The sequence below is a fragment of the Piliocolobus tephrosceles genome, chromosome 2 (assembly GCF_002776525.5).
Source record: "Piliocolobus tephrosceles isolate RC106 chromosome 2, ASM277652v3, whole genome shotgun sequence".
Lineage (NCBI taxonomy): Eukaryota > Metazoa > Chordata > Mammalia > Primates > Cercopithecidae > Piliocolobus > Piliocolobus tephrosceles.
The window spans coordinates 133,722,976-133,745,751 of NC_045435.1; the positions used below are offsets into that span (position 1 = coordinate 133,722,976).

Sequence of the window (22,776 nt, forward strand, 5' to 3'; positions counted from 1 at the left end):
GATACATACTCAGTTACATTAAAATGTTTGCAAAAGTTGGAAGAAATGTAGACTGTTATCAACATGAACTTTTTTTTTCTATTTAGTATGCCAGAGTAAATGATAATTGTGAAACTGTGACTTAAGGACAAAAGATATTTCAACTGTTAGGTGTGAGTATACATAAGAGGAACCAAATGTCACCAGAATTACGCTACGGTGTGCTTACTTTTCCACAGAGAAATCAGTCATTAAAGTAAACCCAATAATAAAGAATACTATTCCACCTCTTTCAAAAACTTGACTAAAAGTGTAAACCTTTTCTATTATGCTTTGTGTATTAAGATTTTTTAAAAACTGTACTTACCACTGAGAGGTGCTTCAGAAATGTAGAAAATAAGATTGATTCTTAAAATAGTCTGTACTTTTTATTGCTGATTCATGTGTTCATACTTTCAACTGACATGTTTTGATTTTTGATTATGTGTTAGTCCCAGAAGATGATAATGTGCAAAACTTCTAGAGCAGTAATTCTCAAAACTGAGTCTCCAACTCAGCATCATCAGCAGCTTCTGGTAACTTGTCAGAAATACAGGTTTTTAGCACTATCCCAGACCTACTCAATTAGGTCTCAACCCAGGTACAGGGTCAAGCAATCTGTATTTTAACAAGCCCTTTAGGTGATTCTGTTGCATAGTAAAGTTTGGGATCGCTTGCTCTAACTAAAGAAATGTTGTAGTCCAAAAAGAAAAAAAAAAGGGGGAGGGATGGAGGTACACAGACACTTTTTATGTAAGTGCCTACCACCTGTAAAGCCTACAGTTACTAATTGGATTGGCCTAAATGTGTCTGTCCACCTGGGGAACTGGCATGGGAGATAATGGCATTTTTCCAACTTAGGATGACCAGCTTTCTCAATTTTCCTGGTATTGTCCCATATTTAGCACTGAAATTTCTGCATCCCAGGAAATCCCCCAGTCTTAGACAAATGGGCAGGAGTCGGGGCAGTGGGAAATTGATCACCCTACTTGCTATGGGCATTTTCAATCTGGACCCAACAGTGGCTGGAGGAAGACAGGTTCTCACTATTGGAGAACAGTTTAGATTATTTTCTATTTAAAGAAGTTTTAAAGAGGATGAGTTTCATTGGGGGTGCCTTCATGCTCTACTTCTTGAATTGAGAGACTACAAAAAAATATAATGTGGGCTGTGAGACATATGATCATTCTTTCCTGGTTACTCTCTGTGAGGGGGTCTTGAATTCTCTTTACTCATAAGGAGACCTAGGAACCTAACTGTAGGGTCTTGCACTCTAAAGTTTTGGAAATTTTGAAAATTTACACTATAATGTTCAGTTCAGCCATCTGCCAAGGAAAAGAATTTCATTGACTCTACATGTGTAATGCTGGCTGAAGTAAGAGAGACAGAAGAACCACACAGGTTCATCACAGCATCAGACTATTAATATTTGAGTGGTGGCAACTTCTGGCAAAAGAAAAGTAGGTTTCATTCCTATTATTATACATCCAGTTATTAAACATTTGCTAAGTAAGGATGTACATGATTCTGAGGTTGCATTGGATGTATGGAGATGCTAGCTCTTAAGACCCCACAGATGATTGGATGAAAAAGTCACATAAAGAAACAAAATAAAAATTTTAGTTCTAAATGTAGTAATTGAGAGATAGGTACCAAATTCTATAAGGTCCAAGGAATGACTATTGCGGGTAGGGAGATTTCATATTGTGGAGGGGGTCATGTGAAATTGATCTTAAAAATCAAAAAAAGATTTATAGGTTTTTTCATTTCTTTGTTTTTGAGACAGAGTCTTGCTGTCTGTCTTGCTCAGGCTGGAGTGCAATGGCGCCGTCTCGGCTCACTGCAACCTCTGCCACCTGGGTTCAAGTGATTCTCCTGCCTCAGCCTCCTGAGTAGCTGAGACTACAGATGCATGCCACCACACCCAGCTAGTTTTTGTATTTTTAGTAGAGACAAGGTTTCACTATGTTGGCCAGGTTGCTCTCGAACTCCTGACCTTGTGATCTGCCTGCCTCGGCCTCCCAAAGTGATGGGATTACAGGTGTGAGCCATCATGCTCGGTCAAGATTTACAATTTTAAAACCTTGCTTTCTGAGTGATAAATCACCAGTTAAAGGGTTATACTGAAAACTTTCCATCCTGAGAAAACATTTTTGTTATCAAAGACTGAAACTTCTGTTTTTTTCTGAATAAAAATTGACTGAAACATTATTCAGTCAGAAAATTTGACTGTCATTTAATAATATCATTCAATAATGTGAATTAGAAATTTAAGAATAATAGTATTATTTAATAATGTGAATTATAAATACAGCCTAAGAGACATAGTTAATTTGAAAGCTGAACTTTCTGACATTTTAATTTATTACAGAATTAAAAAAAAACCAAACTTGGTGCTTAAAAAATGTTTCTAAAACTTAATAATGTGATGAAAAAAATGAGTTATTAGACAGTACCCAGCAGTATAGGCATGGCTAGCTTAAAGAAACTTTTGCTAGAGCTTTAACAGCATAATTATGTCATTATATGTGGCAACTTGCTTCACTCATAAGTAGTTGATACAAAGGCAAAAGTAACAAAGAATTTTTCTGCACCTGATTTTATGCATCCATACAACGCAGATTTCAGTAACTTCCCCATGCTAAACTTACGTTAAAATGAACAAACAAGCTTTACTGAGTTATCAAATGACAGCTCATTAAAATTGGCATTTGAGAAATGCATAGTGCCAGAGTTTGGCTATATATGAAGTCTGATTTTTCTGAAAGAGCACGCAAAGTCTCGAGTTACTGAAATCATTCCGTGAAACATTCATATTCAAACGAGTAGTGTTTATTTGAGAGTTATAGAGGTAAAACCACAGACAACAACAACAAAAAATAAACAACATAATTAAAAAATGGCCAAGAAACTTGAATAGACATTTCTCAAAAGAAAATATGCAAAAAGCTGAGAAGCACATAAAAAGATGCTCAGCATCACTAATCATTAGACAAATGTAAGTCAAAATTATAATGAGATACCACCTCACACCCATTAGGATGGCTACCATCAAAATAGAAAATAAGTGTTGTTAAGGATGTAGAGAAATTGGAACATGTGAGCACTTTTGGTGGGAATGTGAAATGGTACAGTTGATATGGAAAATAGTATGGCATTGTCTCAAAAAATTAAAAAAATAGAATTACCAAGTGATCCAGGAATTCCAGTTCTGGGCAGATACTCAAAAGAATTGAAAATAGGGTCTCAAAGAGATATTTGTTCATAGCAGCATTATTTATAATAGGCAAAATATGAAAACAACCCATATCCATTGATGAATAAACGGATAGCAAAATATGGTGTATATATAGCATATATATTATTATATATTATATAATAATGCATTAATATAAATATGTTATTAATTATATGTTATATATCATGTATATAATATTAGTATATAGTATATGTAAAATGGAATATTATTCTCCTTAATAAGAAAGAAAATTGGACATATGCTACAACATAGAAACTTGAAGATATTAATGCTAAGTGAAATAAGCTAGTCACCAAAAGACAAATACTGTATGATTACAGTTACATGAGGTACTTAGAGTAGTCAAAATATAAAGACAGAAAGTAGAATGATGGATGGTTTCCAGGGGCTGGAGGGAAGAAGGAATGGAGAGTGCTTGTTTAATGAGTAGAGTTTCTGCTTTGCAGGAGGAAAAGAGTTCTGGAGATGAATGGTGGTGATAGTTGCACAGCAATATAAATGTACTTAATACCACTGCACCCTACCCTTAAAAACAGTTAAGATAACGGCCGGGCGCGGTTGCTCACGCCTGTAATCCCAGCACTTTGGGAGGCTGAGGCGGGTGGATCACGAGGTTGTGAGTTCGAGACCAGCCTGACCAACATGGTGAAATCCCGTCTCTACTAAAAATACAAAAATTAGCTGGGCATGGTGGCACGCGCCTGTATCCCAGCTACTTGGGTGGCCGAGGCAGAAGAATTGCTTGAACCTGGGAGACAGAGGTTGCAGTGAGTCGAGATCACGCCATTGCACTCCAACCTGGGCTACAGGGCGAGACTCTGTCTCAAACAAACAAACAAAAAAAATAGTTAAGATAGTAAATTTCATGTGTATTTTACCACAACTAAAAAATGAGGGAAAAACACAGAGACAGATTATATAGAAACAGATCTAAGTGTACATCTTTATATTATTAATTCAAAATTGATAGGTTAGTTTTGGCAAAACAGTACTGACTTTAATTTGGTCATTTTAGTTATGCTAGTTTTGAAAGTAGTAAATGTAAAAATTTGGTTTGGTTTTAGATTTGTATAAGAACTGTAAGTGTAAGAAGTTTACACCAATTTTATTTGTATATCTTTAAGCAAAATCACAAAAATTTGATTTGACAGCAAGATTCATAAAGTTTTTTTCTTTGTAAGAGACTAGTATATTATTTAAGTTAGAGAAACATTTCTCTAGGTAAGAGAAAATAGGAGCTTGAACTGAAAGAGAAGTAAAACTGAAAAGAAGTAATATCTGTATGATACAAGGAGGAAGCTGACAGAATCTTCCATCTCTCTTAGGAATGTGGGGTGAAGACTATTAGAGTTAAAAGCTAAGAGACTGGGAGGCCGAGGTGGGCGGATCACCTGAGGTCAGGAGTTGGAGACCACTCTGGCTAACACGGTGAAACCTCATCTCTACTAAAATTGCAAAAATTAGAGGGGTATGGTGGCGGGCGCCTGTAGTCCCAGCTACTCGGGAGGCTGAGGCAGGAGAATGGTGTGAACCCGGGAGGTGGAGCTTGCAGTGAGCCGAGATTGCGCCACTGCACTCCAGCCTGGGCGACAGAGCAGAACTCCATCTCAAACAAACAAACAAACAAACAAACAAAAAAGCTAAGAGAACAAACTAATTGAACCACTGTTATGTAGTAAGAACTGGGTTAGCCGGTAAGTCCATAGCAATGCAACAATGAGACTTTCATACCTTAAGAGCCCATATAATACAGAAATGCTCAAGCTCATGAACAATTGCATGTCCATGTGTTTGATGCTAAAATAGACCCAGGCTGGGGTATTATGAGACAATGGAATGGGGTGCCTAACGTAGGTGGGGTGAGAAAAAAGAAGACTTGAGAATTCTTCCCAGAGCAGGGCTCAATTTTTATAGATAATATCCACATTATTGTCTAACATTGTTCTAGAGGTCCTAGCTGTGCAAAAAATCAAGAAAAAAATAAGACATATATATAATGAGTAGGAAGAGACAACATTATTGTAATTTACGGATGAAAATATTATCTTCCTAGGAAATTCTAAAGAAGTAATCTAAAAATATTAGGGAGTTTAGCAAGGTGGCTGAATTTTAGGTAAAAAATATTAAGAAATCAATAGTTATTGCCAGTCAAAAAATAATTTTTAAAAGGTACCATCCAAAATAGCAACAATACTATAGAAGTATGTGAGACTTTATGAAGAAAAACCAGCAATAATAAAAGAAGTCTTGAATAAGAGAGAAAGAATAATGTTTCTGCATGAGAAAACTTTCTCACAACCATGGCAGTTTTCTTTTAATTTATTGATTTAATACAATATTAATAAAAGTTCCACTGAAATTTTGTTTTAGAAGTTTCTCTTAAGATATAGTTTCAGGAGTAAATGCTTGCAGATAACCAAGAACACTTGGAAACAAACAATAAGGTGGATTCCCAAGTATAATATGTAGCTACAGCAATTAATACAGGGTGTTCATTGCAAGATTTGGTAAATCCATGAAGGAAAACATACAGCCAAGAAAGTAGATATAGTATACGCTGAAGATGGCATTTCAAAATAAGCAGGGTAATTATACTTTAAAAAGAAACAAACAAAAAACAGAATAAGTTATTCAAATCAACTTTTTACATATTATTCATTATCCATTACAACATTAAGTTAGGTAGCTTTCTGATGCTACATGCAAACATTTAAAAAAATTCTTCTTAATAATTAAAGTACTGAGTGAATGAGATCTTTCCAAATCTGGAATGAAAACTGGAAACCACAAAGTAAAAGATGGACAGATTTGGTTGCAAAAAACTTTAAAATGTCTACATAGAAATATATACTATAAACAAAAGTGAAAGACTAAAGGCAACCTAGAAGAATATATTTGTAATCTATATAGAACAAAGTTGAATAGTGATGCTATGGAGAATTCTTCTAAATCAGTAAGATAAACAGTCTAGCAGAAAAATGGAAAAGGGAAGTGGGCAAAACAATTAAAGAAAAATGGAGAGTAAACACATAAAAATATGTGCAATTTTACCAATTATTTTATTTTATTTTATTATTTTATTTTATTTTATTTTTATTGAGACAGAGTCTCACTCTGTTACCCAGGCTGGAGTGCAGTGGTACATGTGATCTCAGATCACTGAAACCTCCACATCCCGAGTTCAAGTGATTCTTGTGCCTTAGCCTCTCCAGTAGCTGGGATTACAGGGGTGTCCCACCAGTACCGGCTAATTTTTGTATTTTTAGAAGAGATAGGGTTTTGCCATGTTGGCCAGGCTGGTCTTGAACTCCTGACCTCAGGTGATTCATCCTCCTCAGTCTCCCAAAGTGCTAGGATTACAGCTGTGGCCACTGTGCCCAGCCTTACAAACAATTTTAAAAATAGGTAAAAACAATGGTCATTTTAGCTTTTCAGAATGCCCTCCATAAAAGATAAACAGAAAAAAAAACCCAGCAGAAATAAAAAGATTGATGCCATCTTTAGAGTACATTTTGATTACATTTGACTATAAAATAAAAATTACATATGCTTACCATTGACCCTATATCTGTGAGTTGCTTCCTCCAAATACCAGAACATCATAATGTTAGTTTATTTCAGCACTTTTGTAAGCCCCAAATTAGAAACAGTCTAAAGGTCTACATTTAGAAAATAGTTAAATAAATTGTGATACAGTTATGTCCTGAAAAGCTATCTTGAACAGCTGAGGGAAGGCTGTAAGTTCTGCCTGGGTAAAATAATTTCCATACATTTTAAGATATAAAAGCAAGCAAATTGCAAAACAATCTGTACAGTATGATCTAGTTTTCTTGTTAAAAATAATCATGAGAAATCAGCCCAGAAAATTAAACATGTATAGGAATGAAAATAGATTCACAGACATACAAGCATACCTATATATGACAGGCATAGAAAAAAGTTTGAAAGGCTACACACCAAGAATTGTTTCCTCTGGGAATGAATAGTGGCTTGGCATTTCACTTTCAGTATTTCTATATTTCTAAATTATTTTCTTATGATCATGATTACTCTTGATCAAGGAAGTTTATTAGGTAGCAAGGAGGCAGGGATTACAAAATACTGCTAGAAAGGCATCCAGGATGTAGGGGTAGGGTACTGAGTGTGTTGCTGATGCTGGATGCTAGTAGTTAGCCGCAGGGTTCATCATCTGGAGTATGTGTTGGGGTTTGTTCTATTTTTAGGTTAAGAGACAAGAGACAAGCTAGGTAGAGGGCACTATTTCAAAAATTTGCCCTAATGGTTTGGTTGACTAGAATGAGAGTCTCAATTGGGGTATAGCTAATTTCCCATTCACATTTAAAAAAGAAAACAAAGAAAAAGAAAAAATGTAGAGAATGGCACTTATTGACAGAAAAGAAATATTTTAAAATTATCTAAAAGGAAAAGTGATTAAAATAATCCTATGGTTCTAGTAAGACAAATATGTATAACACTCTCAAAGTGTCCAGTGTCTGTAATAAGTCAGATTATCCTCGCTAATTTTACTGGAAAACTGTTATAAACATTTGAGTCCAACAAGCCGTCAATGTAAAGTTCAAATAAAGAGTCTCATCTCAGGAAACAGTAACAACAAACAAGGAAATACTATACATCTTGAGTCACAAACCACAATGTAGCCAACAAATTTGAAAATCATTCAGAAAGTTTAAGGACAGTTTCAAAAAGAGACTTCAAAAGTAAAAGGCAATAGTATCTTAACAGAAAATGAACATTAATTGAAAGAAGTAGAATATGATACAAAAACTGTTAATATTGGTTTCTGTTCATGTTTGTAATGGGTTGAAGAGCAACCCCTTCCAAATTCGTGTCCCGCTGTAAACTGTGAATATGACTTTATTTGGAAATAGGGTTTTTGCAGGTGTAAGCAAGTTGTATGAGGTCATACTGAATGAGGATGGGCCTTATCAAGTGACTCTTATCTTTATAAGAAGAGGGAAATTTGGACGCAGATGTACCTGGGGTAAGACAGTCATGTGAAGATGCAGATAACAATTGGAATTATGCTGTCACCAGCCAAGGAACACCAAGGATTGCTGGAGCCACCAGAAGTGAGGGAGAGGCAAAAAAGGATCCTCCCCAAGAGCTTTCAGAGGGAGCATGGTCTTCATGACACCCTATTTCAGACTTCTGGTCTCTAGAAATGTGAGACAACACGTTTTTGTTGTTTTCAACCGTCTTAATTTGTGATAATTTGTTACGGCAGCCCTAGGAAACTAATTCAATCTTGTATGCAAACATGTACAAAAATACATTTGGAAAAAAACTTATTTTTAAAAGTCCTACAACAGACCATCTTTTTCTGGACACTGGGGCTATGTGGCCATTTCTGTCAAATCCACATATAATGTAATCTCTTCAAAGGAAGCAAACATTCCCTTGTTGATCTTTATCTTCTCTGCTACCTATAACAGTGTCTGGCATATGACAGGCCCTCAAAAATATCTGTAGAATGGATAAACAAAAGTGTGCATAAATTGGCAAAACTGACCTACTGTCCTTTCCAGATTCCATATTTTAACTTTTCGCACAAAAATAGGATCATCTTTTAAAACATTGCTGTTTAACATTTATATTTAAACAGCCCTATATAATAAATGATGATAGTTACAAGTACATCAGAAGGTCATATTAGAACAGATTGTTTTTATCAAAATAAAATATTATGGCACTGAATTGTATGTGAAAGTTATTGCATGACAAAGAATGATAGATTCAGAGAGCATAGAACGATTCATTTTGTAGTCCCTGCTTTCTTTTCATTTAAAAGTCTATGAATTAGCATATGCTGTCAGGAATAATGATAATCCATTATTGCTATATTCTTGAGTGTAGGTGGCAAGGAGCTTTTTTATTTGGTAATAAAGAGCAGTCTTTAAGCCACACAAAGGCTCCAGGAGAAGAGAGCATGCCATGTAAACACATCAGCACCCATAATCTCCTGTGATAGTTGATTCAGACTTACTGACCTTGGGCACATTGAATGTTTTGATTTCTTCACTATGAGCCTCCGGGTGAATTCAGGGTGAAATTTTAATATAAAAAGAGTTGCTGCAAATTTTTTTCCTAAGAAAGTGAAGTAGTCTGTTGATAATCTGAATCATTCCAGTTTTAGAAAGACATAATATAGCACCTAGGATCATGGCACTTAGCAGAAACTATGGCATTTAAATTTCTTATTTTATGAAACAAGAACTCATAGCCAGAGAGATCAAACACTTGCCCAGGGTCACATAGGTCATATCAGGACTGACATCCGGACTCAGTTTTCTTAACTCTCAGTTAAGTACTGTTTCTATTATTTGTATCATGTTGTTATTTTAAAAGAAATCTGCTCTAGCTAAGAGTCAGCTGTAGGTTTTCTGCCCTGCAAGGTAGAATTCTGTCACTAACTCATGAGTAACCCAAATGACTGACTATTTTAATCTCAATTAAACTCATATAGATGATTGTTAGGTGACTTGGGTGACTTTAGGCCTCTTAAAGTACAGACGTTGAGGAATTAAAGTGGAACACGACCATTTAAGATGGGTAGTAGAGATAGGGACATTGAGAGGGGAAAAAAATAGCATGAAGAACAAGAACTTTGTGAGAAAAACAAAAGTAGATTTTTAATAATTTACTTTTTGGAATTTATTTTTTATTCAATATGTGAAACTATGTGGTTACTGTTTTCACATATTCAACTCGCAGAATATACCTTGTGTCATTCTGTCATTTTCATTTAAATGTTTAATGAACACAAATTAGAGAAAACACATGAATTCCTCAAGGAAAGAGAGAACAAGGGCAAGAAAATGAGGGCCTTCATCAAGGGTCTATAAGAGGCATGAAAAGTGCTAAGAATTTTAACACATTTCACATTTAATCCTCAAAGGCCTTCAAGTTACAAATTAAGGTTTTTCTTTTCTTCTCTTTTTCTTTTTACTTTCCTTTTTTTGAGATAGAGTGTCACTTTGTCACCTAGGCTGGAGTGAGTGGCATGATCTTCGCTCACTGCAATCTCCACCTCCTTCAAGTGATTCTCATGCCTCAGCCTCCCAAGTAGCTGGTATTACAGGCGTACCCCACCATGCCTGGCTAAAGTTTTGTATTTTCGGTAGAGACAGGGTTTTGTCATGTTTGTCAGGCTGGTCTTGAACTCCTGACCTCAGGTAATCTGCCCACCTTGAAGCCACAGCGTCCGGCCAGCTTATTCTTTTTAAAGATGAAAACTCTAACAACTGAGTAACAGATTTTTAGGATTGATATCCATTCCCCAAAATATTTACTGATCCTGCTGAATAACAGCCATTTATCAACCTTCTTGCTAAGCAGTTTCTATGTACTTTCTTATTTAATATACACAATAACCTTATAAAATAGAAAGAGTAATTATCTTGAACTCGTAGATGATATAATTGAGTCATAGGGAGGTAATAAGGGAAGGTAATGAATATATATTAAGTGTCTAGTATGTGCTGGCACTGCACTTGGCATTTTACATATTGTATTAGTTGGTTCTCATGCTGCTAATAAAGACACACCTGAGGCTAGGTAATTTATAAAGGAAAGAGATTTGATTGACTCACAGTTCAGCGTGACTGGGGAGGCCTCAGGAAACTTGCAATCATGGCGGAAGAGGACGCAAGCACATCCCTCTTCACATGGTGGCAGCAAGGAGTGCTGAGCACAAAGGGGGAAAGCCCCTTATAAAAATCATCAGATCTCATGAGAATCCACTCACTGTCATGAGAACAGCAGCATGGGGGTAACTGTCCCCATGATTCAATTACCTCCTACCGGGTTCCTCCCATGACATGTGGGGATTACGGGAACTACAGTTCAAGATGAGATTTGGGTGGGGACACTGCCAAATCATATTACATGTGAAATCTACTACAGGTGAAATATATAATATTATCACGTGGGTGGTAAAATTATTTACATTTTGCAGACGAATAAATTTAAATATGAAGAGATTAACTAACTTGCCCAGGTAATACAGGAAGGTAAAGTTTTAACTGTGATCTAAATTCAACTCACATTCCAAATCCTTCCCATGATGCCACTGAGGGTCTAAGATGAATTGGAGAAAGGAGAGTGTGGTGGAAGGGAGTGCCAATAGAAGGTTTTTAGAATCATACATGGAGAGCAAAAACAAGATCTGAACTTCCCTAGGTAGCAAAAGTGGCAAACATGGGATGGACTATAGAAGTATTGCAAAGGCAAAACTATTGAGGCTGGGGAGGCTCGTGGGGAAGTACTGCTGTGGAGTCGCATACACCTGAGTCACTATCTCTATAATCCTTACTTCTCTAAGCCTCAGTTGTCTCATTTGCAAAATATAAAAATTAAATGAGTTAATGCACATGAAATGATTAGGGGAGTGCCTCATACATAGTGAGTGCTCCATAAATGTTAGTTACTATTGGAAGGTGAGTAAGAGAGAGGAATCTAAGATGTTTTTAAGATTTCTAATCCTAGTGTCTAGTGCCAATAGTTGAGACTAGGAAGAGGTAGATAATAAAACATGATTTCTACAATCTTTATCTCCGAATTAGACAGCAGATTCCTCTGCGGCAGTTTACTCTTATGGTCTAAATAAACCAATTAAAAGCCAGACATTGGCAGAATGGATTAAAAACACAAATCAATTATATATTGTCTATAAGACATTCATTTCAAATATAATAATATAAGCAGGTTGAAAGTAAAAAAAAGATTTATCATGCAAAAAAGAAGATTTATCAATCAAAGGAAAAATAAGAGTGGCTATATTAATACCAGATAAAACAGACTTCTGACCAAATAAAGTTATCAGAGACAGGGAAAATTACTATATAATAATAAAGTGATCAATCCACTTAGAAGACATAGCAATCCTAAATATGTATAGAGCAAGCAACAGAACTGTTAAATCTATAAAGCAAAACTGATAGAACTGAAAGGAGAAATAGTCAAATTTACAAATAAGTTGGAGACTTCAACACCTGTCTCTCAACAATTCATAGGATAACTAGAAAGAAATCAGCAAGAGTGTAGAAGAGCACCATTAATCAATAAAATCTAATCAACGTTTGTAGAAAATGTTATGGCTAGAAAATGTTTATTTATAGGACACTCCATCCAACAACAACAGAATACACATTATTTTCAAGTGCCCATGAACCATACACTGAGATAGACCGTATCTAGGTCATAAAACAAACCTTAAGGAATTTAAAAGAAACACAATTAAACAGTATGTTCTCTGACCACAACAGAAATAAGGTAGAAATAAATAGCAGAAAGATAGCAAGACAATCTCCAAGCTCTTGGAAACTAAACACTTCTAAATCATCTAAGAGTTAAAAAGGGACTCTTGAGGGAAATAATAAAAAAAAAGTGAATGAAAATGAAAATGCAACCTATTGAAATTTGTGCTAGGGAAGATCTGAGAGAGAAATTTAAAGCACTAAATGCATACATTAGAAAAGAGGAATAGTCTTAAACCAATAGTCTAGACTCCCACCTTGATAATCTAGAAGAGGAAGGGCAAAATAAACTGAAAGCAAATATAAAGGAGGAAATAGATAAAAGCTGAAATCAATGACATTGAAAACAGAAAAACAAAGAGGAAATTAATGAAACAAAGTTATTTTTTTAACAGATCAATAAAATTGAAAAATCTCTAGCAGTAGTGACAAAGAGAAGACACAGATTACCGGTGTTAGGAATGAAACTGGATATCACTGCAGGCTCTGCAGCCATTGAAAGTATCATAAGGGAATACTACAAACACCTTTACACATTTAAGTTTGACAACTTACATGAAATAGATTGATTCCTTGAAAAACACAAACTACTACAATGTGCCTAATGCAAAATAGATAATTTGAATATCCCTGTAACCATTAGATAATTAAACTCGCAGTTTAAAAACCTTCAAAAAGAAATCTCTCTGGGCTCATGTATTTTCTCTGGAGAAATCTAGTAAATATTTAAGTAAGTATTAATGTAAATTCTGCACAATCTCTTACGGAAAATGTAAGATGAATGAATACTTCTTGATTCATTTTATAAACCTAGTTTTACCCTAATAATAAAACTCTACAGACAGTACAATAAATAAAACTATAGAATAGTATCACTCATGAATATAGATGCAAGCATCCTTAACAAATATTAGCAAATAGAATTCAGCAAACTATAAAAAGAAGTAAGCACAATAATCAAGCAGGGGTTCTTTCAGAAATTCAAGGCTGTGTCAATATTTATTTATTTACTTATTTGAGATAGGGTTTTGCGCTGTCACCCAGGCTGAGTGCAGTGCTATGCTCACAGCTCACTGTAGCCTCCACCTCTCTCTGTACAAAAAATAAAAACATTTAGCTAGGCATGGTGGTGCGTGACTGTAATCCCAGCTACTGAGGAGGCTGAGGTGGGAGGATCACTTGAGCCTGGGGGTTCGAGGCTGCAGTGAGCCATAATCATGCCACTGCACTCAGCCTCAGTGACAGAGTGAAACCCTGTCTCAAAAATAAAAAGAAAAGAAAAGAAAAGGAAAGGAAACAAAAATTGTACAGACCAGAAAGGAAGAAACGAAACTGTTGCAACTTGTGGATGACATGATTGATTTATGTAGAAAATCCCAAGGAATGGATAAAAAATCCTTAAGCTAATGATTGAGCTAAGCAAGGTCACAGGATATAAGATACATGTACAAAATCATCTGTACTTCTATGTACTAGCAATGAACACATGGATATTAAAATAGAAAATGCAGTACCATTTACAATTGCTAAAAAGGTTAAATATTTAGGTGCAAATCTTATGAAACATGTATAGGACTAATATACTGGAAACTACATGACACTTTAATTGACAATCTGAATAAATGAAGAGACATATTGTGCTCATGGACTGGAAGATTTGACAGTAAAGATATCTGTTCTGTAGAAACTGATCTATACATTTGATATAATTCCTATCAAAATCCTAGCAATATATTTTTGCAGTTATAGACAACATCATTCTAAAATTAAAATGAAAAGGTACATGAACCAGAATAACTAAAATTATTTTGAAAAAATAAATACAGTTGATCTTTGGTATCTGTGGGGGATTGGTTCCAGGACCTCCTGTGGATAGCAAAAATCTTCAGATGCTCAAGTCCCTTATATAAAATGGCATAGTATTTGTATATAATCTGTGCACCTCCTCCCACATACTTTAAAATCATCTCTAGATTACTTATAATACCTAATATCATGTAAATGCTATGTCAATAGCTGTTTACTGTATTGTTCAGGGAATACTGACAAGAAAAAATGTCTGTATGTGTTTAGTTCAGGCATAATTTTGTATTTGAATATTTTTGATTCAAAGTTGGCTGAATTCGTATATAGGAACCCACAGATACGGAGAGTTGACTGTATAATGGGAGGAATCAGGATATCTAATTTCAATATAGCTACAATAATCAAAATTGTGTTGTTGCTAGAGGGATAGGGACATAAAAAAATGGAACAGAATAGAGAATCCAAATGTAGACTCACTCAAATATACCCAACTGCCTTTTTACAAAGGTACAAAAACAATTCAATGGAGGAAAGTTAGCCTTTTCAACTAACAGTGGTAGGGCAATTAGTCATCCATATGCAAAAAATAAAATAAAATAAGCTACAATTGTTTCATAGTTTATTTAAAAATTAACTCAAAATGAATCGTAAACTTAAATGTAAAATGTAAAACTAAAATTTTTATTTGAAAAATATAGGAGCAAATCTTTGAGATCTAAGGCTAGGAAGGAGTTATTAGACTTGACACAAAAAGCATGATCCATAAAAGGATATTTGATAAACTGGATTTCATTAAATTAAAAACTTGTTTTGTGCAAATGCAAATTTTGATTCAGGGGGTCTATGGTTGAACCTAAGATTCTGCACTTACTAAAAGTTTTCAAACGATGCTGAAGCTGCTGGTGTAGGAACCACCCTCTGAATAGCAGAAGACAAACACTCTGGCTCCTTACAGTCCTAAAATTATAGGGATAAATAATTTAATGGATAAATAAATTTTGTTATTTTATAGGGTTCACAATTTGGAGAAGTAGAGGAGATAATTTCAGTTGAAGGAATAATAGAAACACCTCAAAACCCAACTTTATAGCTGCATAAAATGAAAAACAAAATCTTATCTTTTCAAATGTCTTTAATTATCTAATATTCTATTTTTTTTTCTAAAAAGAGACAATAAAAGGTTTCTTAATTCAAAGGTATAACCGGATAAGTAGATTTGTTTACAACCATTCTTGTGAAATACTTTTTTAAAAAAAATATGACCAACTTCTTTGAAAATAGCAGACACATACCTCAACTCTCACGGGCTAATTTTTGGTGGATAATGTACATAACTAGGCAGAAATAGGAAAGCTGATATTGGCAGATTAACTATCAAATACTCAGTCAAAACTCCATTTGTGACCCTCACTTGTTGATCGATTTCTATTCCCACTTCCTCTTCTACCATCTTGTCAACTTCCTGAGTGACACTCTTATCTACTCTGTCTACCTGACCAGCCACCAGATCGACCACCTGATCCGCCTGACCTACCCGACCAGCCACTTGACCAGTCACTCCTCTGTCTGGGATTAGAGTTGTTTCCATCATAATATTCTTCATTTTCAGGTAATTTGCCTGGTGCTGAGAGTATCCAATTGGAATCATGCCACTCTGCCTGTAACCTTTCTGACTCAGTTGTAGAAACATCAAAGCAAACACCCATATATTTCCTTTCAGGAGGCACATGCTGGTAATTCCAGCCACTGCATTACTACTCAGCTTTCTGTTAAGTTCTTTCCAGGCACAGGTGATATCCTGTATTTCCTCTAGGCTTCCCAGAGTCATGGTTTTCAGGAGCGATCAAAGATCGTGGTTCAAAGTTTGATGCACCAGAAATGTGGGCTAAAGTTGTAGCCAATGCATCCACTGACCCTTGCTCTGTCATCCAGGCTGGAGTGCAGTGGCCCGATCTCGGCTCAGTGCAAGCTCCGCCTCCCGGGTTCACGCCATTCTCCTGCCTCAGCCTCCCAAGTAGCTGGGATTACAGGCCCCCGCCACCACACCTGGCTAATTTTTTTGTATTTTTTAGTAGAGACGGGGTTTCACCGTGTTAGCCAGGATGATCTCTATCTCCTGACCTCGTGGTCTGCCCACCTCCGCCTCCCAAAGTGCTGGGATTACAGGCATGAGCCACTGCACCCGGCACCCCTTTCTCTTCTATCAGTCCCTGAGCTGATGGTCAGAAAAAATCAACATCAGCATAAGAAACGGAAGTCAGAAACCTGATGGTATCCATGCTTTTAGATTTAACCAAACCCATTGTAGAAGGAACACCTACACGTTTAAAAGTAATTGCTGCTTTTTGTTCCACATATCTTAGTTGACCTTTTTCTCTTGGTTGATGAAAACATATACAAATCCCTGTCCAGCTCTACCTGTGCATCCAGACCGATGGATATAGGACTCAACATCCTGAGCAGGAGAATGTTGAATCACCAGGTCTACTTCAGGAATGTGCAAACTATGGGCAGCCACATTGGTTGCCACCAAAACTTTAAAACTATCTTCTCTGAAGTTTTTTCGTGTAATTTCTCTTTGTGACTGTGCAATATCCCCATGTAGACACTGGGCATTCTGTTTTATATGTGGATTCATGGCCATTTCAGTTACATTCTTCTTGTTCTCACAGAAAATAATAGTCCTCCCCTCAGACCCACTGTAGACTTGAAGGACATCTCCAATAACTGCTGGCCTCTGAGACCAATGACACTGAATGACCAAGCATTCCACAGTAGTTGCAGCCTTTTGAGTCATTTTTCCAACAAGGTCAACCTGTTCATATCTGGATTTCATGTAATTTTTTTGCAATTTTGTATACCCACTGTGGGCAAGTTGCAGAAAAAAGTAAAGTCTGAGGATTGTCTTCAGAATCAGTTTTGTAGGATTCGTGAATCATATATTCAACTTGCTCATCAAAACCTGAATCTAACATTTGATCCACTTCATCAAGCATAACATGGTGCAGTTTAGAAAGATCCAATCAGCCACTCTGCAGACGGTTTTTGATATGACCAGGGGTTCCAACCAAGATGTCAATACCATTTTGCATATGATTAATTGGGCTTTGATATAGTGTTCCATCATAAAAACACGCCACGCTGAGTTTCCTAGTTTTATCTTTGAAGTCTTTGGCTACTTGGTTTGCCAGTTCCCTAGTTGGAGCCAAAACAAGTACCTTTGGTGAGCAGCTTTTTAAAAATTGTTTCTTAATTTCTTTGGAGTCTTTCAATCAAGGGGATGGCAAAAAAAAAAAAAAAAGTCTTTCCTGTTCCTGTCCATGCTTGAGCTATTAAATCTTTTCCTTCATATACAGGACAAGGTCTTAACTTGAATAGGAAAGAGATATGTTACCCCTTGACCTTTCAGAAACTTTATAGTCTCTCCAGAAATATAGAAATAAGAGAAGGCTCCTTCTTCCTGTTCACGTGTTAAGGTCTCCTCTAGTTTATTATCACTTGATTTATGAGTAGAACTATCTAAGGATGATACTCACTTTGATTTTTTTTCATATTCATCAGTATTTCCATTTGGTAGATCTTTTCTTCTTATGAGATTTAGAGAATTCATCTGAAAGTCTATTAAATCCTTCTACAGTATCTCCATTTAGCTTTTCTTTCATTTTAGGTTTTTTTTTTTCCTTCTTTTTTGGCCTTGGGAGCATCCAGGTCATCTGTAACACCATTTTCTCTTGTTTTTGATTGCTCATCCGAGTCTATAATGGTGCTTTGACTTCCTTCTGTCGCTCCAGCACTGTGTAATGTGTTTTCAGTTTATCTTGTTTAAATCTTCATAACAACCCTATAAGGGAAGTACAGGTCTATAATCCCTTATCCAAAATTGCGATATCCATAGAGCTCTTAGTGATAAGGTCAGAGGGATAGATTACACTTCCTAAGGCTATACAAAATAAGTCTCATTCTTTTGTTGAATGTCAGCCTTCAAATACTGCCACCTTAGCCGCTTCAGCTGATTTCTTTTTTCCAGGTCAAATGTCTCCAGTAAAAATTTTATCTGTGCATTTTCCAGCATCTTGTGATCCTCTGAGTGTTTCAGGAATTTTTTCCTTTGCCCCCCTTTTTATTTTTGGAGGGCAAGGGGGGTAGGAGGAGGAAAGATGCCACAACTCCTCTACAGGCTCCTTGTGGTCAGGGACCAGACCATTTCTTACTTAGTTTAAGCTCCTTGGTGCTCAGCAAAGAGTATGGTACAAATTGAGGTCAACAAATGCCTTTTGCCTCTCCTTCTTCTGGCTCTCAGACTCCTCCGAGGGTATTTCTAGCTCCATAATGTCCCCCCATGGAGTTTCCCAGGCATTACTGGCCACCACTGCCTCCCTCCGGGCACAGGGGCCACAACCACCTGCAGTCAGCGACAGCGTAGAAGGAAGCCGGGACTAATGCTTTATTCAAATGATACTGATATTGAAAATGATGAACCATTCTGATGAAAAATGATCAAATTTCTGCATGAAACCTCATTTTACATTGATTTTATGGCCAAAACATAAGCTTCTGAAATAAATATATTGTAATACTTAAGTTATTTATTTATTTATTTATTTAATTAATTTATTTATTTTGAGATGGAGTCTTACTCTGGCTCGAGGGCAGTGGCGCGATCTTGGCTCACTGCAATCTCCGCCTCCTGGGTTCAGGCGGTTCTCCTGCCTCAGCCTCCTGTGTAGCTGGGATTACAGGTGTGTGCCACCAGTCCGAGCTAATCTTTGTGTTTTTAGTAGAGATGGGGTTTCACCATACTGGTCAGGCTGGTCTCACTCCTGACGTTGTGATCCGCCTGCCTTGGGCTCCCAAAGTGCTGGAATTACAGGTGTGAGACACCATGACTCGCCACTTTATTTCTTATTATGGGAATTTGTATTCTCGTATTTTGAATTCATACTTTTTAGCCCTGTGTGAATCCGTGTGTACAATCATCACAGGCTACAAAAAATCCTTAGGGAATTTTGGATTTAAGTGTGCTGTTGCTCTTGGAATTATTAGACAGGGTTCTCCATTCTCAGTTCTAATAGAAATGAAATCTCTAGTTTTATTTCCTAAAAGGGCATTTCAAATCAGATATGATGTGTATCCAAATTTATTTCCATATTTTATCCATTATTTCTGTTTTTCTAACAAAATAAAAGAAGATAAACTAGCTTGAAAGTAAGCATACACTGATTCTATTTTACAAGAAAACAAAATTTCATCAGGAATAAATGAATCCTAAGAAATGAAATAATTTTTTATATCTTAATGATAAGCAGTCATTCGATTGGATGTTAGAAATACCCTACAAAAATATTTGCAAGAAAAAAATTTCTCATACGTAATTAACCAGAATTAGGTCAGAAATGATATATTTTCATTTGTAAGACCGTTTAAAAGGATAAATACAATGCTTTTGTAAGATTGCTATACTCCAGAAAAGGTGTTAAAGTTTACATTGATGATATTCATGTAAGTAGGGAAGGCAAGAATACTTTTATCAAACATCATATTGTGGTACAAAGAGCATCAAACTAAAAAGCAAATTTACAGAGGCAAATACACTAGGCAGTGTCCTAGGGTAGAGGAAGCTAGTGACAGGGAATAAGAGTAAATGGGCACTTGGGACCTTACTGGTGTGATGAAAATGTTTTAAAACTGATTTATGGTGATGTTTGTATAAGTTGGTAAACTTACTAGAAATCATTGACTTATTCACTTGAAGTGGATGACTTATGGGCTGTGTTCGTCCATTTTCACACTGCTATGAAGACATACTTGAGACTGGGTAATTTATAAAGAGAAGAGATTTAATTGACTCACAGTTCTGCATGGCATGGGATGCCTCAGGAAACTTACAATCATGGCAGAAGGTGAAACAGGCAACATCTTACACGGCAACAGGCAAGAGAAATGAGTGAGAGCAAGGGAAATGCCAGATGCTTATAAAATTATCAGCTCTTGTGGGAACTCACTCATTATCATAAGAACAGCATGGGGGAATCCACCCCCATGATTCAATTACCTCCACCTGGTCCCTCCCTTCACACATGGGGTTTATAATTCAAGGTGAGATTTGGGTGGGGACACATAATCAAACTATATCAAAGGCTATGTAACATATTCCTCAATCAAGTATTCTTAAGAAAAGAGCATTTTGGCCAAGCAAGGTGCCTCATGTCTCCAATCCCAGCACTTTGGGAGGTTGAGGCAGGCAGATCACTTAAGGCCAGGAGTTCGAAACCAGCCTGGCCAATATGGAGAAACCTCATCTCTACAAAAATTACAAAAAATTAGCCAGGTATGGTGGTATATACTTCTAATCCCAGCAATTTGGGAGGCTGAGGCACAAGAATAGTTTGAACCCTGGAGGCTGAGGTTGCAGTGAGCACCACTGCACTCCAGCCTGGGTGACAGAGCAAGACTTTGTCTCAAAGAAAAAAAAAAAAAAAAAAAAGCATTTTACTGACATTCAGGAGACCATGAAAGACAGCACTTGTTCCGCTAAATAGCTGTATGACCCTGTATGAACAAGTAGTGTATTCATTAAAGATCTGTGTTTCATTATCTATAAAGAATTGAGCTAAATAAACCCCAACATATCTCTTATCTCTTCCTATTCCAACATTCTGTGACTATTTTGGCAAAGTAACCTCAATGAAAGCACTATTTTTCCTTGAAAAATATCTAAGTATAAAATCTCTTCTGAAAAAAATTAAAATCACAAAACCTTCTTTAAAAACTTCCCCAAAGAAATTATGGATCCGAGACACTTCAAAAGAAACTTTATTTATCAATAAAGCATTGTTGTTGAGGGAATATTTGTATCCTTCCCAAACATATGAAATATAAGCCACTACACAGTCTATAATGAAAATGTCTGAGGTGGGAAGATACAACAAGAAAGAAAAGAAAGCAGATTATAAACCAATGTTTATGTGTTTCATAGACCTTTATGAACTAGAACACCTATAAGGATGATTTAATGAAGCGCATACACTTCTAATTTATATCCTCTTTCAATAGGAAACACTTATTAAGCTTGAATACAGGTAAGAGACCATGTAATATCCTGTAGATATGAGTATATACAGATATGTGCATGTCTTATATATTTGCATGTGCATGTTTGTATATATAATGTATAGTTAACTCTTTTCTAGTGATAGAAAGAATACATTACTGCTTCATTTTGCTATTGAAATATATCTAAAGAACATGCACCAAGAAGTGCCTTAGGTTATAGAAAATTAAGGATGACTTCTACATGATGATAATGTTAATAGTTTTAACTCTTGTGAAAAAAATCATTTAACTCCATAGAGCCTATATGGATAGCATTATTTAAATCAATGGAATTTTCTTCTCAGTTTTTTTCATGCAAAATAAGGGACATTCTTTAGAAAATTCTGTGATACTTCTTATCTAGAAAATAATTTGATAAGTTTAATATTTATGCCTTAAAAACATAACATCTGGCATATTATACTCTGGTAGTTTGTATTCTTGTCAGTGAAGCTAAGCTGGGAATTAATTACATTTTCCCTAAGTCTCTTTCTTGTATCTCTCCAGATTGAAGTCGGCCAAGAAAGGAAGTTATATGCTATTTAGAAGGTGTAAAAAGCAATGGCCATAACCATTTGAAAATCTTCTCATAGGCAGAATCAGAGACAGACAGAAGAAGAGTACCAGACAGGGGCCAGATTGTCATCACGCCTTTCTGCTCCACATCTAGCTTTTCTTGACTACTGTTATTGTTGACCAACAGAGCCTCCGATCCACCCCAGATGCTTGGCTATGGGCACACAGAGGTCGTGGTTATTCAGAGGCAACAACTTTTCATAGACCTCTCCACAGATTTCCCCTTTGTGGTCCTACTTTGTTGGCTAGACATACTTGGTTTCTCAAGGGGACTGAGTGGTAACTTTGTCTCTGATCCTCAAACTTCTCTTCAAGTCCTCTTCTTCTCCAACTTTCTCCACAATTCTAAATGAAATATCTTATCCCACAACACCCATAGTGTTTTTGCTCCTTAGACTAAACCTTAGTAGATACAAATTCCTAATCAACGGAAGAGAAAATATGATGATTTTAATTAATTTAAAAACCCAAAAATATTTATGGATGAAGGTGGTGGAAGGTAGTCCAATCACAGAATCTCTCTTATCCAGTAAAATGAAGAAAGAGAACAGTCATAGATTCACTAGCAGCAAGCAAATAAGGAAAGGGTCCAGTCTCATGCAAAAGCTTCTAAGAGTGGTGGCCACCAAACGGAAACGAAACATTCATCCACTTCCGTAAGCAGTTGCCCAGAAAGAAGACGAGTTGAAAAAAACCTGAGAATTCTGGCTATGAATGGGATTCCATTTTGCCAAGAGATGGTTTAAAGTA

General features: G+C 36.1%; 1 protein-coding gene and 1 pseudogene across 1 annotated transcript in view; both read right to left on the reverse strand.

Annotated features, from left to right (window-relative positions):
- Positions 1-22,776, reverse strand: part of GPR149 (G protein-coupled receptor 149) — a 92,966-nt gene that overhangs the window by 3,801 nt on the left and 66,389 nt on the right. The window lies entirely within an intron of this gene.
- On the reverse strand, positions 15,741-18,715 carry LOC111526531 (annotated as a pseudogene).